The sequence below is a fragment of the Xyrauchen texanus genome, chromosome 25 (assembly GCF_025860055.1).
Source record: "Xyrauchen texanus isolate HMW12.3.18 chromosome 25, RBS_HiC_50CHRs, whole genome shotgun sequence".
Lineage (NCBI taxonomy): Eukaryota > Metazoa > Chordata > Actinopteri > Cypriniformes > Catostomidae > Xyrauchen > Xyrauchen texanus.
This window is the reverse complement of record NC_068300.1, coordinates 6,175,294-6,195,803: the sequence shown is the minus strand read 5'-3', so window position 1 is coordinate 6,195,803 and position 20,510 is coordinate 6,175,294. Positions and strand designations below refer to the sequence as shown.

Below are 20,510 nucleotides of genomic sequence, written 5' to 3'. Positions count from 1 at the left end.
CAAAACGAATTATCTAAATACTGTAACTACACTGAAATAAGAATTAACACAGGACTTTAAAAGCTATGAAATGGCGAAAGAAGGCATTATATTTCAGCATTATATATAATGTCCTTGTGGGACTGTAATAATTATTAGAAATTATTCTTGTGTTTTTGGTGTTTCACATTCTGCGAGGAAGTTTCAGGAAGTCCTATACCCAACCTTGTTTTTTCCCCCCTAAATTACATTTATTTCACAGTATGACCATAACATAAAAACATAAACAACCAACCTAGAATTAAAGCAGTCCTAATATCAAATGGGTCTGCACATAATGTACATACAAGCATTTATGTCAAATTCTTACATTTGATCAATACATTTAGTTATAATAATTTGAGTCACCAATCAAATAAAAAAAATGTGCACTGCAATTACAACTGCAATAAATAATGTTATGAGATTGATGTTTTAAATAAATGTTTGAATATAAAAAAAATGCAATACTTAAACATTAAACTAATTAGTGAGTCATTCATACAAAAGATTCGTTCAAAACACTGAATCATTCAGTAACAAAACACCGCGCTGCTGTATCTTTCCTTTGGAACTATTTTAGTCGGTGAATTTATTGAACAATAAATTCAATGTAACATTTTCAATCGTGATAATATTCTGCAAAGCAGCTCCCTTAGTTGTGTTATGTTAAACTAAATCATATGTTATAAATAAAAAAAAACAACAATTTGAATTTTTACCTCAGTACTTTCTTCTGTGAGTTTTCTGTGTGCACTCATTTGTTTTGATTTCTCCACGAATGTAACGTTAGACGGGCGCTACCGCTTACATTTGCTAGCAGTTCAATACTAAGTTAACGAAGAAAAAAGTATTTACAGATGAAACTGACCTGCACTTGAAGCCCTGAACAGGTCAGTAATTTAGCAAAATTTTGATGCTTCTTCTTGGAGTGCTTTCTTTTTTTTGTTCCCTCTCTGCTCCACCTGGCCGTTTTCTCTCCATCATCGGGTGCTGCTCGCATTTTCTGTTTAACCGTTTGTCTGAGGCGTAAAGTCGAAGCGTAGTCTAGCCTTGCCAGTCAAGACTAACAGATTCATGATATTATTATTTTTATTGTTATTAATATTAATAATAATTTTATTGAATGACGAATTCAAAAATGATCACTGGTAAAGGTAGTAATATAAAATAATAATTGTAGAGGAGTTTGGTTAATGTGCTGATTAGGTGATTGTGCTCGCCCCAGGGTGTCAATCAAAACACATCACAGGATTCAGAGTCCTGGTGTTTCCAAACTTCCATTTCCACAATCCTGTCTCAGAGGTCTACAGACAATTCCTTTTACTCCATGGCTCGGTTTGTGCTCTTGACATGCACTACTTCTTCTTCTAGGATTTAATGCCGGTTGGCAAACCAACTTAAAAGGTGCATTCCCGCCACCTACTGAAATGGAGTGTGAAGCGCATATTGGAAAGGAAGTTTAGACTAAATCTACTCTTTCAAAAAAAAAAAAAACACAATACATAGAAGGGATTTTTACATCCTATTATATAATCCTGTTTCCTTTAAAAATATAAATAACTCATGATAAATTCTTGATTGCTTAGTACCTTCTCCTAGGAGAACCTGAAGTGTCAGCTCATTTATTTCTATATTTCTTAAAGCATGTTTTAGCTGGAACCGCTCTCTTTCATAAGCTTCGCATTCTATAAGCACATGTTCTACAGTTTCAGCTAACCCACATTTATCACAATTTCCATTCTCATGTTTACCAATTCTTTGTAAGCATTGATTTAATAAACAATGTCCAATACGCATTCTTGTTATTAATACGTCCCTCTTTCCTGTTTCCGAATCTTCTTCTCTCTGAACCTACTTTTCCTTGAATGCAGTAAAAATGTCTACCTTTTGTTCCTTCATTCCATTCCTTCTGCCAAATTTCCTGTATTTGTTTCGCTATTATCACTTTAATTTCTGTTTTACTTAATGCCACTTCAATGTCAATTTGTGAATAATTGAATGCCCGTTTAGCCAGATTGTCAGCCTCCTCATTTCCTTTCACACCCATATGCGATGGAACCCATACAAGATTTACCAGAATTCCATACTGTTTTGTTCTGTAAAGACTCTGCATTACTTCAATTATCATGTCTTGCCTTGCTGATGATGTTCCACTTTCCAAACTATTTAGAGCTGATAGAGAATCTGTACAAATCACTGCCCTTGTTGGTTGTATTTCTTCTATCCACTGAAGTGCTAGACATATTGCTGTTATTTCTGCAGTGAATACCGAAATATGATCTGATGTTCTTTTGGACATTCTAATGTTAAAAAGTGGAATATATACCGCTACTGCTGTTTTCCCAAATTCTGGGTCTTTTGAACCATCAGTATATATTTGCACTGCACTATAGTAAGTTTGATCTATGTATTGCTGTATACCTAGATTTTCTAATCCATTTCTATCCTTATGCTTTTCTTTAAGCAATTGGATATCAATCAAAGGCATTGGGAACAACCAAGGAGGAATTGCTGACCTAGCCACAGTAGGGGCAACATTGAAATCACTTAATCCCATTCTCCGGGCTTCCTCACTAGCCTTCCATCCAAAATTTGATAACTTTTTATATCCATATTCCCAACAGTCCTCCAATTTTAACTGGGTGACTGTCCGAATGTCCCTTAATGCTTATAAAATACCTCATCTTTAACTTGAGCCTACGAATTACTAGAGGCATTACACCCATCTCTACTTGCACTGCTGATATTGGGGAGGATCTAAACGCTCCACAACAAATTTGCATAGCTTGTGACTGAATTGCCTCTAGTTTTACGAGTTGTGTTTTGGATGCAGTGCAATATATCATACTGCCATAATCTATTGCCGATCTTATTAGAGCACAATATATTATTTTAAGTGATTGACGACATGCTCCCCAATCAACTCCTGCTAGACACCTCATGATATTTAATGCTTTTTTGCATTTGTCAACCAGTTTCTGGATATGTATACTAAAATTCAGTTTCATATCCATCCATATATCTAGAAACCTCACAACTGCGGTTTGCTTCACTTCTTGTCCATACAATTTAATATTAAGAGTAAGGTTACTTTTTCCTTTTTGCAAAACAAATTACCTGAGTCTTATCTACTGAAAACCGAAATCCCCATTCATTTGCCCAGTTTTCTACCATTTTAACAGCATTCTGCAAACATCTTTCCACATACTTTACATTACGCCCTCTTTTCCACAGCGCTCCATCATCTGCATATAAAGATCTTCCAATGCCCCCATCAACCTTTGTAAAGATGTCGTTAATCATAATATTAAACAGAATTGGACTGCTTACGCTTCCCTGAGGTGTTCCATTCTCTATTGTGTGTACCTGAGAAAAAGCATTACTTAATCTTACTTCTATAGTTCTGTTAAACAGGAAATCCCTGATCCAGTTATACATTCTTCCTTTAATTTCCATTTTTTTCTAACTTAATTAAAAGTCCCTCTTTCCACATCATGTCATATGCCTTTTCAACATCAAAAAATACCCCAACTAAAGCTTCTTTATTTACCTGAGCCTTTCTTATTTCAGATTCCAGACACAGTACTGAGTCCATTGTATTTCGTCCTTTCCTAAATCCACTTTGGCAAGGTGATAAGATATCATCCCTTTCAATGACATATACCAATCTACTCATAACCATACGCTCCATTATTTTGCATAAATTAGATATTAATGCTATAGGTCTATAATTATTTGGCTGTGTATTATCCTTGCCTGGTTTTGGAATAGGCACTATGACCCCATGTTTCCAGTCATTTGGTAACTTTCCTGACTCCCAAACCTTATTAAAAAGCCTCAAAATTGTCTCTAATGCTATCTCTGATAATTGTTTTACCATCTCATAACAAATATCATCTCTGCCTGGAGATGTTTCCTTAACCCCTGTAAGCGCTTTTTTCAATTCATACAAGGTGAATTCTGAATCCAACGTACTACCCGAAGGTCCTTTTTCCTCCAATAAATTAGGATATTTACTTAATATCTTGTCCCTAGTTTTCCTAACATCCTCTGATAAATTTGAATAACTATGAACTTTAACAAATGTTTCTGCAAACACCTCTGCTTTACCACTTTCAGATATAAATTGTCTGTTATTATATTCTAGTACAGGTATGTTGTAATCTCTTTGTATCCCGCCCATCTTTCGTGTCATATTCCATAACTCACTTATTTCAATGTCTTCCCCTATTCTATTACAAAATTCCCTCCAATAATTTCTTTTAGACGTCCGAATAACTCTTCTCACTATAGGTTGTGCCCTTTTATAGCTAACTAAATCGTTAAAATTAAGTGACCTTCTTACCCTCTTGAGTTCTTTATTTCTCCTTTTTATTGCCTCACTACATTCCTCACTCCACCATGGCATAGCTTTCCTCCTGCTGCCTGCCTTCCTCTTACCTATTACTTCTTCAGTTGTACTCTGAAGAACCTTGCATATTTCCTTATTAAAAACATCAACATCTTCTATACATTTACTTATTTCCTTCATTTTGCTTTCACATAACTCCTTATACTTATCCCAATCCGCTGACTTGAACCTCCACCTAAGCATTTTTTCCCCCACTCTTTGTTCTATATCTACTCCAACTTTACTGCAAATAGGAAAATGATCACTTCCTATTGTACTTTGTTTTAGTACTTTCCATTTACATTTACTCACTAAGCTTTCAGAGACTATTGTCAAGTCTAATGCTGAATGCCTTCCCTTATACAAATCAATTCTAGTATGACTTCCATCATTAATGCACACTAATCTTCCCCAGTCTAGCATATCTTCAATGATCTCACCATTATAATCTGTTTTTGCGCTTCCCCATATTGAACTATGAGCTGCTAAAATCACCACACCACACCGCTTTTTTGACTTCCATTCCCTCCTATACTTTCTAGAACATCCTTTCTTAACTTATCACATGGATTGTAAAAATGTATTATTCTAATACACCGTGTTCCTTCCCATATTTCCACCACCACAACTTCTATTTCCCTATCTACCTCAACTGTTTTATACCCAATTCCTTGTTTTATAAAAGTAGCTACTCCACCTCCATTCCCTTGATGTCTATCCCTCCAAATAGTAATATAGCCATGTATTATAAAGTTATATTGTGATTTAAGCCAAGTTTCCTGTATACATATAATATCTGGGCTTTTCTCTTGGTTTTCTATACATTTCTTAAACTCCTGTCCATTTGCAATCAAACTTCTTGCATTCCATTGTAAGATATATAACACCATTAAGATCCACCACATGTTGTCTGACTATTTTCTGCTTGACTATTTAATGTTGGAATCTTAAGCCTTTCATTTATCATGTCCACAGTAACATTCCCCAGATCCAAGTACTTTTCTGCAGCTCTGATAATGATTTTGATTCTTTCAGTCCTGCTTTCAGTTTGTGCTGAACAGTTCACTACTTCAGCTATAAATGCTACAAATGCCACTTTATCGTCCACTACTACCTTTTCATCTCTTCGCTCTTTCCTCTGTTGTTTTGAATTAATTCCTTCATTCCTAGTTTCATTTGTTTTAGGAGTCTGGTTTACTTTCTTCAATGTCTCGGCGTATGTTATCCCTTCTGTCGTTTTAACATTTTGAACCTTGACTGCATTTTTTCGTACCTGACAACCACCATATCCTGCACTATGGTCTCTGTGAGGGACCGAGAAGTCAGGAACAAGGAACACCAGCTTTGTAATGAAAAAATGGGGTTTATTTGAACCCAAAAAGAAAAAAACAACTTTACAACTCATAAACTTCTTACAACAAAAATAAACAAACAGAAAATGAAATCCGGAAACAATTAAACAAACAACCAAACAAACTAAAGCTGACCTCTGAAATGAACAAAGCAACAGCTTATAAAGGAAAGGATGGGCCCATTACAAATTAAGAGGGAAAACAATTTAACTACTCATTCAACATACAACCTTACATAAATCAAAATCAGGACAAAAATAGAAATATATAGTAAATAAAATTAAGCAAGCAAAATGCAGTCAAATACCACAAACGTACAACTAAAGAAATCAATTAATAAAAGATATTAACATTCCTTCCTCCCCCGGACCACTCCCAGCAATGGTATGTCCGGGCGGAACCAATAACCCTTAAATCTCCGTTCCTGCCCGGACTCTAATTCTCATCGCGCCAGGATATGGCCGTCACTTTCCCCACGCCAGGATACGGCTGCAGTGGACCATGCCTGAAGGTCACCGGTAAACTTAAACTCAAAATAGAGACAAATATAAGTGACAGATACAATGTAACTAATTTGCGTGCACTTCAAATCAGTAACAAAGTAAATAAAAATGTGTTGTAAATGTAAACTTAACAATAAAGAATTAATGGATGTTGTTTGTTCCGTGTAGTTATTGTCCCATTATACTAAACAAATAAATGTGAATGACAAAATAAGGAAAGAAACTTAAGGATTCTGAAATGAATAAATTAATGTCTGTGTAAATGAATGTGTGTGTGTGGGAGCGATGACACAACATTACCGCTCTTGTGCGGACTCCACCTGGGCCGTCACATTTCCCCCCTCTTAAGAAATCTCGCCCGTAGAGCGGGAGAGATAGTCAGCAGTACAGTTGACTTTACCAGACACATGTTGTATCCTGAATCTGAAGGGCTGCATGGCGAGATACCATCTTGTAATCCTTCCATTAGAATCCTTCATTTTCTCCAACCATTGCAATGCTTTGTGATCAGTCTCCAGGGTAAACTCACGGCCTAGTAGATAGTATCGTAGGGAATCCAACGCCCACTTTATAGCTAAACACTCCTTTTCCACCGTTGAATAACGTACTTCTCTTGGAAACAGTTTGCGACTAATATAAGCCACTGGCTGTCGGTTCTCTGTTGGCCCTTGCAATAGTACGGCTCCTACTCCCCTCTCAGAGGCATCAGTCTGTACAATGAAAGGTTGACCAAAGTCAGGATTGTGTAGTACAGCGCAAGTCGTCAAAGCTCCCTGGATGTCTCGGAAGGCTTTCAATCTCTCCTCGGTCCACTGTAGTTGGTTCGGACAACGTGCCCCCACAATATCTGTCAGTAGAGCAGCCCTGCTGGAAAAGTTGGGGACAAAACGATGGTAAAAACCAGCCATACCCAAGAAAGATCGTAGGGCCTTACGTGTCTGGGGCACCACACACTTCTCCAAGGCTTGAACTTTCTTCACCTGCGTGTCGCACAACACCCTGGCCAATGACATAGCCCAGGTATTCAGTCTCTTGCTTAGCTACAGCACACTTGGTGGGGTTGACAGTCAGTCCGGCATTCTGAAGGCGCTGCAAGATTTCGTAGATGCTGCACATGTTCCTCCCAGGTGTTACTGTAAATTACAATATCGTCAAGATATGCAGCAGCAAAAGATAAACCACGTAATACTTGGTCTATTAACCTCTGAAAGGTCGCCACGGCCCCATGAAGGCCAAAAGGTAACACCTTGAAATGGAAAAGGCCCCTTGACGTTCTGAATGCAGTCAAGGGCCTCGAGGCGGAGTCAGTGGAATTTGCCAATAGCCTTTAGAAAGGTCCATTGTTGTCAGATATTTGGATTGGCCCAAACGATCAATTAGGTCACTTATGCGAGGGGTAGGGTAGGAATCAAACTGCGATACTGAGTTCAGATATCGGAAATCAATACAGAACCTTATACTCCCGTCCTTCTTTGGCACAAGGACGATGGGGTGACACCACTCACTTTTCGAAGGCTCAATGATGCCCAAACGAAGCATAAGATCCACCTCTTCCTGCAATGTCACCTGGAATTTCTCAGGTATCCTATAACTCAGTACTACAGCGTGCTCAATCAAGTTGGTAAACCCAGGATATTCAGAAAATACCTTTGAAGAAGTGAAGAGAACTTGTACCTGTGACCGCTGGGAATCTGTTAGATGATCTAACCCGATGTCCCCCGGAATGGGCTGTGGCAGATACTGCTCATCGGATTCTTCCTCTTCCATACTACGAATCATCAGTGACTGTGACTTTTCAGGACGGGAACCCACTCCTTCAACAGGTTAACGTGCAATACCCGACTAGATCGATCTTGACCCGGCATACTGATTTCATAAGTCGTAGGACCCAGACGTTTCTTGATGTCGTAAGGACCCTGCCATTTTGCTAGCAGTTTACTCTCTCGACTGGGCAACATGACAAGTACTTTCTTACCAACCTCCAGATCTCGTTCTCGAGCCAGAGGGTCATACCAAGTCTTCTGCTTTTCTCTGGCTTCCGCCAAATGATTCTGAGCCAAAACGGTCATCTCCTGCAAACGTTCCCTCATTTGTAGAACATAAGAGACAACACTGGTAGGCTCTTTCTTTTCAGGACTCCCTTCCCACATCTCCTGGAGCAGAGCCAACGGGCCCCTGACATCACGGCCATACAACAGCTCGAAGGGGAAAAACCTGTGGAAGCCTGAGGGACTTCCGATAAGCAAAAAGCAGATAGGGCAACCATTGATCCCAGTCTTGGCCAGTCTCACTCACAAACTTTCTTAACATCTGTTTCAAAGTCTGGTTAAACCGCTCAGTCAACCCATCTGTTTGGGGATGGTAGGGAGTAGTACGCAGACTCTTAATTCCTAAGAGCTGGTAGACCTGCTTCAACAAGGTAGACATGAAATTGGTGCCCTGGTCGGTTAGAATTTCTGCTGGAAATCCGACCCTGGAAAATAACTGGACCAAGGAAGTAGCCACAGGTTTCGCCTTCACAGATCTTAACGGAAATACCTCTGGGTATCTGGTGGAATAGTCCGTTATTACCAGCATGAAACGGTTCCCTGCACGACTCCTCTCCACTGGTCCAACGACATCCATTCCAAGCCTCTCAAACGGAGTACCAATAATAGGAAGTGGTTGTAGTGGTGCTCTTGACGGACATCTGAGGGACACCTTCTGACAAACAGGACAGCTTTTACAAAATCGGGCCACATCTGCCTTCAAACCGGGCCAGAAAAACACTTTTTGATTCTTGCAGTAGTCTTGTTTTTCCCCAGGTGGCCAGCCCAAGGAATCGAAGTGACTCAGATGTAACACCATCTCTGAACACACTGTGGAACCACAAGTTGTTTCTGGACCCCGATCTTCCGATAGAGTATTCCCTTCGTTATCACATATCTGGCTGTATTGTCATCTAGAGACTTCTCTCTTACCTCTGCAGCTCTAGCAAAGCACTCCGTGAGACTAGCATCTTCCTGCTGCATCTGAACGATGTTGGTGGGCATCTGGAAGTTCACAGGCAAGTCACAGGCCATATTTTCAGAAACTGTACGAGCAGCATATTTTACCTTCTCTTGTCTTTTTTCCTCTTCTCGTCTTCCTCCTCTTTGACACCACGGTCTCAATCTCTGCATTGAAGAAAGGTAAAGTACTTAGTGTGTGTTCAATCCCCTCTGACTGGTTCGCCTTTGCTCGGGTCACCACCACGTGACACTGTCGCGATCGGGTGCAACAACTCCAACAGCACTGGTATATCTCGACCCAGAATCACAGGAAAAGACAAGTTATCAGCCACCCCCACCTTCACCAGATAAGTTTGTTCTTCTATCTTGACATAGACACTGGCGGTAGGTAACAATCTCTCATCGCCATGTACACAGCAAATAGGCAATTTGTTAACTGTGCTGATCAAAGAGGGTGATATGAACTTTCTTCTAACCAGAGTCTGATCACTGCCGGTGTCAATCAAAGCAGTCAATTTCTCACCATTTATCTCCACATTGGTAGTTCTCAAAGAGCTTGGGGATTTAGTTACCTCCCTCCTTGGTACAAAACATAGCTGGGTAAGCTGAGCGGAGATTTTTGGACAATTGGGTTTAGTGTGCCCTTCTTGACCACACAGGTAACATATGGGAGGTCGTTTAGGAGCAAAATTTAATTTGGCTGAAGTAGGTTTCCCCATGTAGGGCTTACCAGACCCCTCCACCTTCCTTTGCTGAAAATGAGGCAGGTCAAGAGAATGGCTAACATTAACAGGTTTCCAAGCCCACGGCTTACTCTTTCCTCTAGCTGCAACAAACACATCCACGAAGAGACGCTGCTTCCGCTACGTGTGCTGGGATCTCTCTCTCGGACCCACACCTGGAGTTCAGGGGACAGCATTCTAAGATATTGCTCCAGGATGATGATTTCACTCACCTCCTCCACTCGCTTCCTCTGAGGCTGGATCCACTTTCCAAAGAGTTCCTTGAGCCGGTTATACAGTTCTATTGGACTCTCTGTGGGATCCACTAATAAGGAACGGAACTTTTGTCGGTAAGTTTCAACATTGACATCATATTTCTTTAAAATAGCACACTTCACTTTGTCATAGTCAGTAGACTCGTCCACGTCCATAAGGACGTAGGGCTGCTCTAGCTTTACCAGTCAGCAAAGGGATTAAATGCCAAACCCAATCGGTTTTAGTCCACCTACAAGCAACAGCAATCCGTTCAAAAGTAACAAGAAAGTGTTCCACATCATCAGTGTCACTCAGTTTCTCCAATCGAGGCATCTGAGATAATGGTGGGCCTACATTGTTCCCAACTTGAGCAAAACTCTGCTGATGAACTGAAGCCACAGAGTTTCCATCTGAATCTAAACGATCCACATCGGGCCTTCCCTGGAACTCCCGGTTAACATCAGGTAAGTGAGGATCAGGAGAGGTGCGTGCTTGGACCTCCATTTGCAAAAGACCAAACTGGTGCTGGAGAGCCTTAAACCGTCGCTCCTGATCCGCCTGCTCCTGCTGTCTTGCAGTCTCCCGGCCTTCCGCCCTGGCCATGTGGACTCGAAGCAGATTTGCCAACTCAGTCACCGAAACTTCTCTGTCTCCTGTTGCCTCGCCTCCTTCAGCTCCTTCTACAATGGCCTGATCCTCCTCACCCCTTTCTTCCTCTTGCTGCAAGGTAGGAGCTTTAGGCACACCTTTCTTCAAAGTACGACTCATAATAACAGGGGAAAAAAAACAGCCACGAGGGGCAGAAAACAAATACTGCTTAGTGTCCTTGACCGACTGAAGCATCCCACCGCTGCCACCATATGTGAGGGACCGAGAAGTCAGGAACAAGGAACACCAGCTTTGTAATGAAAAAATGGGGTTTATTTGAACCCAAAAGAAAAAAACAACTTTACAACTCATAAACTTCTTACAACAAAAATAAACAAACAGAAAATGAAATCCGGAAACAATTAAACAAACAACCAAACAAACTAAAGCTGACCTCTGAAATGAACAAAGCAACAGCTTATAAAGGAAAGGATGGGCCCATTACAAATTAAGAGGGAAAACAATTTAACTACTCATTCAACATACAACCTTACATAAATCAAAATCAGGACAAAAATAGAAATATATAGTAAATAAAATTAAGCAAGCAAAATGCAGTCAAATACCACAAACGTACAACTAAAGAAATCAATTAATAAAAGATATTAACATTCCTTCCTCCCCGGACCACTCCCAGCAATGGTATGTCCGGGCGGAACTAATAACCCTTAAATCTCCGTTCCTGCCCGGACTCTAATTCTCATCGCGCCAGGATATGGCCGTCACTTTCCCCACGCCAGGATACGGCTGCAGTGGACCATGCCTGAAGGTCACCGGTAAACTTAAACTCAAAATAGAGACAAATATAAGTGACAGATACAATGTAACTAATTTGCGTGCACTTCAAATCAGTAACAAAGTAAATAAAAATGTGTTGTAAATGTAAACTTAACAATAAAGAATTAATGGATGTTGTTTGTTCCGTGTAGTTATTGTCCCATTATACTAAACAAATAAATGTGAATGACAAAATAAGGAAAGAAACTTAAGGATTCTGAAATGAATAAATTAATGTCTGTGTAAATGAATGTGTGTGTGTGGGAGCGATGACACAACATTACCGCTCTTGTGCGGACTCCACCTGGGCCGTCACAGTCTCCACCACAATTGCAGCATTTAGGATTTACACCTTGCCCACACTTGCCATACTCATGCTCGCCTCCACACCTCGCACATTTCTGTTTACCTCTGCATACTGCCGCTACGTGACTGAATTTTTGACATTTATAACATCTTAGCGGAGGAGGAACGTATGGTCTTACCGCATACCTTACACATCCTAGATAAACTTTCTCTGGCATTTTACATGTGTACATTTTCTTTGCATTTGTGTAACCCTTTGACGGTGAATATGTACACAGTGTATTTAACTATTGTTATTCAATGTTAGTAAATAGTAAAATAGTACAATTTAGTACAACTGCCTGCTCTTCATTACTCTCCTGGTCATTGGACATCTACATGTGGTAATCGGCCCTCTGTAACGGTTGGTATCGTAATAGCAATTAGTGCAATACAGTTCCTGTTGTACACATGGCAACAAGGGGCCTTTCCTCCTGTGTAATATGTATGTTCTGTTTGAATTATGTTCGAAATTAGGAAACAAATGGGATAATAATGGGCTCATATAAGTAAATATGCTCATACATTTTTATAAGGGGGGAGAGAAAACGTCTTGTCGCTTTTGTTGACGTCAACAACAAAAATCATGTCACTTGATACATGTCCTTGTACTTGAAAACCATGAACAAAACTATGCAACATAAAAGGAAATGCGACCCAGGATATATTAAAAACAGGTTATGGTTTTTCTATGGTGAGTCGCCACTTGATTGACTCTTTTGAATGAATCATTTCAGGTAATCGACTCTTTTGAATTAATAAAATTGTCTTCCCACTTAATGGCACAATTGATTCAATTCACAAGTTACAGACTAGTTCGGTTGGCTCGCCATCAGAGGTGGGTAGTAACGCGTTACATTTACTTGAGTAACGTTTTGGGGGAAAATGTACTTTAAGAGTATGTCTAAAAGTGGGAACTTTTTACTCTCACTCAAGTACATTTCTAATACATACTTCTTTATAATGTGTGGCGTTACTGTCATTACATTATTGGATTTAATTTGAATTATTGTGTAATTTATTGAGAGATTATTGAATGGGACTTTTATGAGAGCGGAAGTTTACAGCTGAGCGTGATGAGACTGTCAAGGTGCAGAAACGTCAATAAATAAATAAATCTTCCTTCTGTTTGTCATTTTTAATATATACTGTGTGTTAATATAAAGAGTAAACAAGTTTGATCAAATAAAGAGTACATTTTAAAATGTATCTGTATGTTTTGTCTATATGTAATATTAATCAAGTAATGATTTGTCAAAAAGTTATTTACTACATTCAGAATCAAATAAAGCATTGCAGGAGTGAAGGAAGCAGTGAACTCCCAGCTCATACGTCTTCCCCGTGGTGGATTGTGGGAAATTATCCATCATTGACTGTACTTGAAATTAGACTGCATTGTGGGTAAGAATGAGTGAACAAAATTAGGGAACGAGTGGCTCACTCAGAATTCAGACACTGTAATGTTAACTCATAAAGCTAAGTAGTTTCTTAAGTTTAATAATTAATCTGCTATGTCATGTTTTTTATGACATATTTATGACAGGTTATGATGTCTTGGTAATGTCAAGTTGTCAACAAAGGCATCTCAAACAAATAATGTCATATTTGCATTAAAAATGTCATAATTGAGCGAGTGACACTTAATGACAGTTGTCATAAACATGCATAAAAACCTCCTTCATATTCATGGCATGTGTCATGTAGCAAATAAGTAGTAAATAAATAGCAAATGTCGTCTCTTTGAAACTACCTACAGATTTAATAAAAATTCCGTTGGCTAATTACAGGGCCTAACGTAACCCAACTGATGGAAATAAATAATAACTGAAATTGTAACAATATTATGGTGAAATTAGATCTCGTGTTTGTTGACTTAAAACCGATATGTATAAGCATAGCAAGCATCATAGCAAATAGGCTAACAAACGTAAGAGTTACCAACAATTAACATTAGCCCTTCATTCATGACAACATGGATACCGTAATCATATCACAGAGAACATAGTTGCATACCTTTATCTTTTGCTCGTTTCTCCTCTTCTTCTTTTCTTTTTTTTTCTAAATTGTGCACCTGATGGCTTTGACCTTTTCCTATCCATCCATGTTTATTTGGCACTCGACAATCAACAGATTTCCCATCCCCCGCCCCCCAACACGGTCACTCACGTTACGAGTCACGGCCAGAAGTCAAGACTAAACCAATTCACCTTGGTGAGGTGACCACATAATCGTTTTGTATTACTTATTTTTATTAGCCATTTCACACAGAAAAACAAAAATGTGCAGGAACTTATGAATAAAATGTGCGTTATTTGGAAGAAAGCCGAGTGTGACTGACTTTAGAACCACTAATTTCATTAGAGTATTGCTCTGTTATACAGTGGACCCCCCCCCAGTCAGTCACCCAGAGGTGCCCTTACAAAAATAACCTACAGGAATCCTGCAGGATTTTCATTTTTTCTGCAGGTATCCTGCAGGAATTATAAAATCCTGCAGGATTTTTCTCTTGTGCTGCACAGCAGTCCTGCAGGAAGTTTAAAATCCTACAGGATTTAAAAAAAAAATCTGCAGGAATTATAAAATCCTGCAGGATTTTTCACTAGTGTAGGATGTTGCTGCATGTTTCTGTTGTATTGAAGGGCTCATTCTAAAACAAGTAGGAATGTCCTGCACATACTGCTGTGCAGCACAAGTGAAAAATCCTGCAGGATTTTATAATTCCTGCAGAAACGAAATGTTTTCTTACAGGAGTTTTTTCCTGTAAATGAAAAATAAATAAATACAAAATGAAAAATAAATATAAAAAAAACTACAGGTTTTGGATTCAGGATAGACTATATAATGACTAGAGAATAAAACTGTGATAGTTGCTGTAGTTTTAGTCATACAATTTTTATTTAATTAGATTCAAGTACATTTCGTTGAACTATTTTTTATATATTATGCTCTGTTGGCAGCAATAGAAACAATGAGTCTTAACAAATAAATGAATACAATTAAGAGTAAGAATAGATATAGGCAAAAATAAAAAATTAACCATTACTCTAAATCATTTCAAAATTATGCATTTATGCAAACATCCAAGACATTTCAACATTTAAGAGATATGAGTCTGTGTACTGTACACTTTTACATTTTATAACATTAAGATCAAAACCAGCAATTTATTTTTAATCCAACTCCCATCTATTTGGTTGGATGCAAAAAAATTATTTGCAAGACCTGGCAGGTCCTTGAGATAGACACAGGTTGAATGTATGTCTGTGCATTTGATTAGTTCAACTGAGTCTATCCCTCTTTCTTTTAAAATGCTTGTTGCTGTTATCCCTGATTCTCTGTCTTTGCTGATGTCATTACTTGTTGTTTTCATAACATCAATGAAGGCATGACCCTCTCCTTACGCATTACCTACATTTATAAATGATCGTATTAATGCTACAGACCCATGTTTGGTTTGAACTGCATAGTTGATTCTTTTAGATAAAGATTTTGCTCCTTTTGAATGAATTCAGCTTGCCATATACCACAGCCCTAGAATAAAAACTGAAAGCTTTATTTGCACTAAAACCTGACTCTTGAAGGAGATAAGACTCTCTTGGGGTTGGCTGTCGTACATTTGGGCATCCAAGAAACATCACGCTAGAACTACCAATACACTTTGTGACAATCTTGGTACCTCCCAACATTTTTTCAACAAAGCTTTTGCTGTGTTGTGTTTGTTCATCATTGAATACAGCAGCAATGAGTCGTGGAACATGCTGGTAAAGGTTAAACATGTTAACAATTTGCTCTGCTACAGCTTGTGTGCCATGAAAGAGTTTCTGAAGGTGTCCATTCTGGGACTCATATAAGAATGCACTGTGACTCCATAAAGGACCCCAATTTTTTACAGATGCTGCTGCATGTACAAGTATGTGGACATTATAAGACACATGACACTTTCCATACAGAGACTCAAAGCGCCCACAAATGATTTTAAAAGGCCATCAGCTTTGTCAATGTCATGGGGGGAATTGAATCTTGAAGGAGAATGTATGTGGCCTGTACTAGAAGTAGTAAATGGTCAAGATATTTTCTGGGTAAAATGCCGAACAAACAGGGAAGGCTGTAAAATAAGAAAAAGTGTCTGTATTCGAAGCTTTCCAATATTTACGCAAAAGAAATTGAACGGGGTGGTCTTGTTATACTTGCAGGTGGTTTAATGGCAAGTAACCTTCTTTCAATTTGCTTCGACTTCTCTTCCAATGTACCAAGACTCTGTATGGTATTTGGAGTCAAACCATAGGGTAGTCAGCTGGCGACAAACACCAAGTAATATGCCATGCATGTAGTCATATCCAAATCCAGTAACCATGTTAAAAAACATCAGCAGCATTAGAGGAGATGGACCTTTTACACCATTTATGCATGTTTCCGAATCCACAGCTTGCTGAGCATCTTTAGTGTGTTTTTTGTGTGATCTTAGCTCTGGCTCCGTTGACTGCAAAGGATACACCCTTGTAAACCCATTACCCTTTTCTACAACTTCACCCTTTTGATAACACCAGTTACAACCATGCTCTCCATTAAATTGCTTGACGTTCTGTACAGCACAACGAGCCACTGAATCACAAATGCAAAGCAAACTGTAAACATGGACTACTGATTTTTCACCTTTCCACTGACAAGGTAACCCTTGGTTTTCAAGACTTCGCAATTCATTAACAAACGATTGCAGAAACGAGTTCATTTCTGGCTTTCTTGGCCCAAACCACAAACCGCCAAGAATGACATGCTTTGCCCTCAGATTAGGGGAGCTCGTTGATTGTAACTTGAAGTGGCCAGATATGAAAAGGAGAAGATTTGAAAATTGGAACACCATCAACATTCCATGACACTGAAATATTCGCCAAATTTGGGTCATTTAGTGCATCAATAGATTTGTACATAGTGCCATCAAATATGTCTTCAACGTTTTGTGAGTTGCGCTTTGTCCTTGACCATTTGTAATTCAAAGACTGACAAAAATCTGTATTCTGAAATTTACCTCTTAATTGATCTGCAATAGATAACTTGATAAAGACAGAGCCAGATTTGATTAGGTTTTCCATGTCCCCTGGGGCACCATTGCATGAAGCACAGTGGGTGGGGATTTCATTACCAAAGAAATATTGGCAGGATGGGCAAATATACTGGACTTCAAAAGTGTCACAGTGAAAGGATTTCATGAACTTGTATAAGCTATCTGGAACGCCATTGGTTGAATCAGGACAGTGGAGATTGATAAGATCTAACAAGTCACTCAAAGCCACTTTGGATGTTGTATGCCTGAGGCTGTAGGCAAGTATAGACAGGAGAGATTCTTCATTAGTGATTTTGGCATTTGGATATATCTTTTCCTCACTGGCACACCACTCCTCTCTTTCTTCTGTGCTTCCCTCACAAACTGCACTGTGGTTTCTGACAATCTAGAAAGTAAATATTGCACTTATTACAAGCTGACACATAAAGAAGAAAAAAAAGTGTGAGGCTATAGACTAGTACATATTCTAAACTTTATTCTCACATGAGTCTGTGGAAAGTTCTCATAAGCTGTGCTAAAAACATCATCCTCATCATCAGCAGAAAAGCTTTCCTGTCAGAAATTGTGCATTTATTACACATTAAAACAAAGATATGAACACAGATATTTACAAATGTATGCAAAAAACATTGGATAAAAAGAAAAGATCAGAAATTCTTCTCACATCAGCATCTGAAAAGTTCCCATCACCATCGCTGATGACCTCATTCTCATCATCAGTAGAAACGTTTCCCTGTGAGACATGTACAGCTATTGGACCACTATGCATGTACTATATTTTTAAATTTTTATATGTACTGGCTGAAAAAGGAACAAAGAATTGCCAACCTTATGACAATAAAGAAGCGCAATTCTAAAGAAGATTAACTTTGAAAAAAAAAAAAACTATTCTCACATGAGCATCAGGGGAGTTCCTGTTAGATTTACTGATATTGTCACCACTGTCATCAATGGAAATGTTTTCCTATAAGTATGAAATTATAAACATACAGGAGCTAGTTAGACATGGCTTCTTGTCTAACTATGGCCATGTATTTATCACTGAAAATGGTTTTTAGGCCAACATCAAAACCTGAATTACTTCAACTATATCAGGAATAAGCCATGTCTTGTATGATCTTCTCTTTTTTGCTCTGAAGAAGAAGAAAGAGCAGAATTCTTGCTTATTTGATTAATGTCAATATGTAATTCTACAATAAGAAAACAATTGCCTAAATTACAGTTATTTGCATATTATTCTGAATTCAGCAACCTATTATATTCTGTGTCCATCGCCTTTTTGTAGCTGCTGGAACAGGTGCCTCTTCATTTAAGTACACTTTATACTCCATTTGTATCCTTCAAAAAGAAACAATAGTGTTATTTCTTTGTAAGCATAATAAAGAATATATTTTTTTGCATTATCCGAATAGCTTAAACCAAATTGTAATATGAGAACATTTTCTAAAAATTACAATAACGAATCTGGGTATTTATAAAATTGAATTAGGAACATAGGATTAATATATATATATTTTTAGAAGGCTATTTATTTTAAAGAAAATAAAAGTTGTCGCGAAAGACTTGTGTTTTAAGGAATCTGTTGAATAAGAGTCTTTCACCCTGAAAAAGACGCTCGTGTAATTTACATAAAGAACCGGTAAATGAATCTTTCTAGAGATTCGATTCACTGAGGTGACGTGTTTCATTGACGCCCTACTCGCTACACGTAGCCGATTCACGTCATTCAACTGTCACTTTGTCTTGTGAAGGTAAGTCCGCCTTTTTTATTATAATAATTGTATCGTTATAATGCTTTAAATTACTGTTCTGTTATACATTTCTAAATGAATGTGTATTTGTAACACTAAAACATATGAAAATGTTTTTTTTTTCTGTTTTTTTTTTTTGCTGCCGGCACATTATAGGCTTATATAGCTAACGTTATACCGGCTATATCAATTTTTTTTTAATAAATGACTATAAAAAAATGAGCTTTATCTATTGTTAACAAAACCCATTACTTTGTTTTGTATTTCATCACTAGTAATTGATATTATTGTACCTTTTGGTTACCTTAGAATAGAAGTAAATTATCTGCACCGGACGAGACCGTGAGAGTTGCTGGCTGGTTGCCGTTAAAGGTAACATTGTTGTCATGGATACAGTCAGTTGAAGGCAACAGATGAATGTGAATGATGAGACTTTAGAGTTTTGTACACCTTTGGATTAATATAGGCCTATATTTTATTAATGTATAAATGTATTTATGTTCAATTGTATGTAAGTAAATATGTATGCATGTAATTATTTATTTATTTATTTATTTATTTAGAAAATGAACAAAACATGGGTTCTGGTGGAATGGAGGGAGGAGCCTCCCACCTATGATATTGTCCCTAAAAAGGACATACTAAAAAAAAGTTTGAACCTGGAGATGTTGTGGATGTGGTTTATGAAGAGGAAAGTTCCCCAGCCACAGTTATAGATATTGATGGTAAAAGTTCAGCAAACAAGACTCAGTCATGATATAGAAGATATGTATTTCCTACTTGAGTATTTTTGTCCCTTTAGAGAGCAAAGAAACCCTCAGGAGGAGGATGTTCAGGCTAGAGGGGAAAAGAAAAAGTCAGCCATGTTTGCAAAATGATGCAAAAAGAGTGGCAAAGAAAAAAAAACTTACACTCCAACTCAGTCCCCATCTCACTCATCATCTGATCAAGAGCCTCTGGTCAAACATCAAGTATACATCTTTTAAATACTTTTATTTTTCATTATGCTTTTTTAAATCACAAATATTAAGATACTAATATTGTGTGTCCATCTTTAGGTCATCCACAGAAAGGATAGTATTTTAATGCAGGAAATAAACAACATGGACAGTCAAGCTGGAGAGCCTTCAAGCCGAGAAACTCGACTTGAGAAAGAAATTCTGAAATTAAAAAAGAAAATGAAAATCTAAGAGCACTTAATATATCTCTGCAACAAGGTTTTTTTTTCTTCATATATCTGTATTTCTGTCTATCCATCTATATATCAATTTATCTGTCAGTGTGGTAGTCTGTAAGTAATCTTTTTTCTTTTTCTTTTTTAAAGAAATTCTTCCAATGCTCAAGTCCATGAAACAGGACACTCTTACTGTTAATCAACAACCACAAAATAGTTCAAGCCAGAAGAATCCCCCTGAAAAGGTGAATAAAAATATATTTGTTTGTTTATATAGCCTATATTCACGTAAAGTGTTGTGCAGAAGTCGTAGAAGCCATGTTAATTTCTTCATGTATCATTTAACTTTTGTAACTTAATACAAACTTGATTACCCCCTTGTCTATAAAACAGCTGGCACACTAAAGCAAAATATATCACTTTTTTGTAGAAGAATCTAACAAGCCTCACACTTTTGCACAGTATGTATTCAACGTTACATGCTTTTAGATATAGTGCCCCTAACTTTTTTTCTTGACAG

At 38.0% G+C, this 20,510-nt stretch overlaps 2 protein-coding genes across 3 annotated transcripts in view; both read left to right on the top strand.

The window, feature by feature from the left end:
• Window positions 1-20,510, top strand: part of LOC127618612 (zinc finger protein 239-like) — a 165,226-nt gene that overhangs the window by 68,038 nt on the left and 76,678 nt on the right. The window lies entirely within an intron of this gene.
• Window positions 1-20,510, top strand: part of LOC127618594 (zinc finger protein 271-like) — a 167,141-nt gene that overhangs the window by 70,604 nt on the left and 76,027 nt on the right. The gene's annotated exons all lie outside the window — the stretch shown is intronic.